This window comes from Coffea eugenioides, chromosome 2, assembly GCF_003713205.1.
Source record: "Coffea eugenioides isolate CCC68of chromosome 2, Ceug_1.0, whole genome shotgun sequence".
Lineage (NCBI taxonomy): Eukaryota > Viridiplantae > Streptophyta > Magnoliopsida > Gentianales > Rubiaceae > Coffea > Coffea eugenioides.
In genome coordinates, this window is record NC_040036.1 from 66,003,997 (window position 1) to 66,009,810 (window position 5,814).

The 5,814-nt window shown below is 30.3% G+C and overlaps 1 pseudogene; it reads left to right on the forward strand.

Moving 5' to 3' along the window:
• Positions 1 to 1,524: 1,524 nt before the first annotated feature.
• On the forward strand, positions 1,525 to 1,635 carry LOC113764233 (annotated as a pseudogene).
• The last annotated feature ends 4,179 nt before the right edge of the window (positions 1,636 to 5,814 follow it).

Consider the following 5,814-nt stretch of genomic DNA (forward strand, 5'->3'; position numbering starts at 1 on the left):
TATAAACCAACCTTAAATGGATTTGGATAATCCATATAAATTCAATGGTTTTAAATGGATAACTATCTAAATTCAATTATATTGGTAGATTTAAATGGATTATCCATATCATCCGTATACATCCACTTAACTTAAAAAGAAAAAAAGAACATTGTGACTCCAAATATTTATAGAAAAGTGGAATCGAATTTGGTGAGACCACCTATTTTTTCCTTCATAATTTCGTCATATGCCAAGTTGCTAATGGCGTTAATTGTATTTTCTTTGTTTCTAGTTTCTAGACTTTTTCGACCTTTTTCAAAATATATTTTAGTCCCTACTCATTTTCTTTTCTTTTTTTTTAAACTCTCATATAGTAATGGCCACGAACTTGCACATTCTTAAGTAAGGAAAAAGCAAAATGCATCATACAATATCAAAGTAATTTTTTTTATTCTTTTGTTTATATAAAGGATTTTTCTAACGAGTGTCCCCATGACACTAGTTAAGATACATAATGGCACCTTTCCACTGTAAAATTATATGAATTAATTTTTCCAACTCTATCAGTGTATACATTAAAGGGGTTGGATAAATGCCACATCATTTGAATTTGAATTTAAATATCAAATTTTGTATATGTGTCATACATCTAGACCCGCTAGTGTATACACTGTAAGTGTATAAAAAATTTACCCAAACTATATTCATTCATCCAAAAGTTATAATAATGTAGCCAAGTTTTTAATTGTTCATTACTTTGTAGGATGATACTTAAAGTAATGATGAAAGGCTAAACTGACCACAATAGCTAGATTTTCTTGAAAATAATAATTTGAAACTGCTTTACAAAGAATTGAAATAGAGTAAAAGCACAAGCATTTGTTAGTACCAAAAGATTTTTAGGTGATTTGAACATAGAACTTCTGGGATTTGTATTATTTGAGAAAAAACATTTGAATCTTAAATTTAGAACTTGGGAGAGTGAATTGATAAATGGATGGATCATGGTTTTACACTATCCATTTAAATGGCATCCATTTAGATTCATTTATTAAATTGCTTTAATTGAATTGGATCAATTTGATCTACTATTCATTTAACTAAAACCATTTATCAACTATACATCCATTTTGTCACTTCTAGTGGAAACAATATTCAGATATTCTAAGGAGACATCCTAGAGTGTGCAAATTAATTCATTTTGTCCTTGTGTAGCAGGCTAAAACTTGAACAGGCCTATTGAATTTGTCGGTACCTGTCCCACTTTCTAAATTATATTAATTTTCTTTTTCATCCTTAGGTTTCAAAATTAGGATTCGGATGCATGGGGCTTTCTGGAATTCTGAATGATCCAATCCCTGAAGAAGACGGAATTGCAATCCTCAAGGAAGCCTTCAATAAGGGAGTTACATTTTTTGATACCTCAAATAGATATGGGATTGACAATGCTAATGAATACTTCATCGGAGAGGTAATCATGCTATTTTTTCTAGTCTCTCACACTAGAGCTCCCCGATTTGAACCCACGCTCAGACATGTTTTATACCTTCTTCGGCCTTTTGGCTAAGATCAAGTGTAGTATATGTTCTTATCAGTTTAATATCTGATACGTGAGCCATCGGCCCGCATGATATTAAATCAATAGGAGCTTCTCAACTAGTAAGAGAAGGCTTCGAAATAGCAATTGCTGTTGGTAGGCAACTTGAAAAGTACCATAAGCTGTTGAATAATGCAGTCACCTGCTCTAACCTTTAAATGGAATTACCTTTCCCTTCAGATTCATCATTCATCATCATTGCATAGAAATATTACAGAAAATGATTTGTTTCCATTTACTTGTGAAATAGTCAAACAACTGTTATATTGGAGGCATTGAAGCAGTTACCCCGAGAAAAGATTCAATTAGCAACCAAGTTCGGCATACTCGGATATTGTCACGATCATGTTATAGTCAAAGGTACTCCGGAATATGCCCGCTCGTGCTGCGAAGGCAGCCTCAAATGCCTAGATGTTGGACTACATCCATCGAATCGACACAACAGTGCCTATTGAAGAAACAGTAAGTGCTGATTCTTTTGTTTTCTTGCCAGTACCCTTTTCTTTCGCATAACATAGAAGACATCTTGAAATTGCCCAGTTTTATTACTAAAGATAACAACTCACAAGATAGGTATGAAACCACCAAAAAATGAGGTAATGCAATGATCAAAATAGTCCTCCATTCTTTCTTAGGAGCTGCCTAGACCAATGTTTTTTAGAACTATATTGAACCGAACAGTTCAATTGGTTAAACCATGAACTAGCCACAGAATAGTTTAATTTGGTCTCTATTAAACCCAGAAAATTATACAATTAGGTCAAACACAGCCAGAAACCAGTTGAGATAATCAAAACCTAAAAAAATTGGATGGTTGAACGAGTTGCCACACTTTTACACATATATTTCAGTATTATCTCAGATGATTAATATTATAATTAGAAAATTTTACATATTGATCCGATACAAGTCAATTGAATCGTGAACCAAAAGCTCATCCGATTCACTCACCAGTTTGAGCTAAAACGCATTGACCTAGATTAGTCAAGATGTGTAACAAAATTCATCTCCATTAAAACACTAGTAATGGATTATGTGATTTGCACGTGAACATAATGCTTTTAAATTTTTTTTCTTTAAATTTTTTAGAAAATCAATTATTTTGAAGTAATAAATGCAATTGAGACAAACAAATGTGCTATTTAATATTTATACAATTTTATATTTTTTCTGAACTTAGTTTGCCCTAACCAATACAAATGCACAAGCAATAAATTTTTCTCTGTTTCAAGAGCACTTTTATTTTGTAATAGTATCAATATTTTTGTCTTTTGGTTAAATTTAGATGACCTAAATGTTCTTTTTTTATGCCATTTGAGTTTAAATTTTTATTTTTTGAATAATTTGTTGCTCCCCTTTAAGTTGTTCTATGAATTGTTCATTAGTTTTAGTGACATTTTCTAATTATTATTATTTTTTGGTAACAGTGGATTGTAAAATAATCTATAGTGCTATTGCAATTATAATACTATCCAAATATAATAAAATTTCATTGTTCGAATTTAAATAGCTTAACTTTGAAGAGAAATGTTTTGATTTGGTGAAACTTATTTGTATTTCTCACTGATGACATACCTTATGGTTGTAGAATTTATATGATTAAAAATTGTAAGGCGTTAAGATTATTTATTAATAGTCAAACTGAACTTGGATATATTTTTATTCATCTTTGAAGTACTCCTTGAAATTGATATTTTATACAAAAAATATGTTTTGGCTTAATTCACCATAACTCAAAGGGATGTTTCACCTTTGTTATTATTATTATGATTGGCATTGATGAATAAAATATTCATTAATTGTAGTTTAAGACTATTAGTTGCTACAAGAATATGATTGATAAAGTTCATTAAATTTAATATTTATTGCAATTTAAATAAACAATTCCCAACATAAAACTCTTTGCCTACCTTGGTACTCCATTTCCTATTATATTTTGTATTAAAGTTTTTTGACTCAATACTAATATGCACATATTAAAAAGATGCTCCTAAGACTTAATTTACTTGTATCCAAAAAATAGAAAGACTCATGGTACTTTTTAAGAAACTCATAGAACCAATTTATTATGTTTTGTTTCACGTTTGAAGTACTCTCTAAACTTGGATTTGAGGAGTATGTAAGAGGCTAATCTCCTAGGGTCCCTCAAAGGAAGACAAATGTCCAAATTTTATAGTAGGATAATTACTCTTAACTTGCTTTGGTTTCTTTTCGAGTGGCATATGAGTTTTAGAAATATGGAGTGCATTTGCCATGCAAATAGTGTAACAATACCCTATCACAAGAAAGAGAAAACTTTTTGTGTTAGAAAAGAGACTTGAAAACATCTCAAGAGATTGGATAAATAATATGAGTAAGGGACTAAGCCTAGTGACGTCTTTTTCAAAAAGTCGAAGGTCAAACTTACTTGCATAAAGAGTCATTTTAACTTACTTTTAGTTTTCTCTTAAAATCAAATGTATACTTTTAAAATGATTTGATACAATTTAGCATACGGTACCTTGGTATAAAAAATTGATACATTTTCTTTAGAAAATGAATGTCAAACAACTTTAGAATAGCATATATGTAGAGTAGATTAGGGACTAATCTCCTAAAATTCCTCTAAGATAGAGAAAAGTTTAAATTACATAGTTGGACAATTTCACTTGCTTACTTTGGTTCCATTTTAGGTCATGAATTATGAGTTTAAAGAATATAGTGGATGTTGCCATACAAGGGATATGCTCAAAAACATATTTTAAGAGAATAACTTCTGTACTAGAAAAAAGATTTGAAAACTTTTCAATAGATTTGATATGCAGTGTAACTAGAGGGCCAACCCCACCACAGCCCTCTCGAAAAGTCAAAAGTCAAACTTACTTAGATAAGGAGTCATTATAACTTACTTTTAGTTTTTTTCTAGCCGTAGATGTACGCATATGATAGATTTGGTATACTTTGGTACACATAGAAGGCATATCAAACCTTGGTGAAAAAAAAAGTGACCTTTTTTCTCTTAAAAATGTATGCTAAAATATTTCAAAAGAGTCGATATGAGGAATAGGTAAGGAAATAATTTGCTAAGATATTTCTACGAAAGACAAATGTCCAAATTTCATAGTTTGACAATTGCCGTAACCTACTTTGATTATTTCTTAGGGCATGGCGTTAAAGTTTCGAAAATATCATGTACATTTCTGTACAGATGGTATACCCAATACTCTATTATAAGAAAGTAACATTTTATGCTACTAAAGAAATTTGAAAACATCTCAAAAGATTTCATAATAACATGAATAGAGAACCTATCCCAATAAGGTCCCTCTCGGAAAGTCGAAAGTGAAACTTACCTTGGGTAAGGAGTCACTCCAACTTACTTTTAGTTATAGTATTTATAAGTCTCTTAGTTATATGTATGGTTGACCTTCTTACATTAAATCAATTACTCATAAAAAATAGTGTCTTATTGAATTTCACACTCATCATATCATCTTTCTTTTAGTTATCGTAACATATAGTATTTTTGGTGGCTATGATTATTGGTACAACATACAATGCAATAAAATACAATACTATGTTGGACAAGAATACCAACTTGTTGATATGAATTACACCCAACTCAAGGAGTAATTTAGTAAGTGTTCAAAGAATTATGGAGTTTGGTTATGTGTGTGGTTGACCTTCTTATATCAAACATATTTAAAGTTGAGTTAGTTACTCATGTAAAAAAGTACCATGTTGCATTTCACACTTTTTTTATCTTCTTTCTTTTAGTTGTTATGTCACATAATATTATTTACTAGGTACGGAGTATATAGTATGCTGGAGGATAACACAGACTTAAGTGATATAAATTGTGACTCATATTAGTGTGATTTTAAAAGTATTTAGAGATCTCTTGATTATGCATGTGGTTGACGTTCTTTCATAGAATATATTATGAAACTGAATTAATTACTCATAAAAAAGTACCTTGTTGCATTTCTCACGCATCTTATATTTATTTTTTTAGTTGTACCGTTTAGTATATTCTGGTGGATATGAATATTTGTACATCATACAATCTAATAGAATACGCCACTATGTTAGAAAGGAGCACTGAATTAGTTGATATTAATTGTTCCAATATAATAGTGTACTTTACTATACTGTACGGTGTACTATTATTCATATCTGTCAAGTGACACTAACTGATACAACAACTAAAAGAAAGAAGATAAGAAAAATGAGACATGCAACAAGGTACTCTTTTG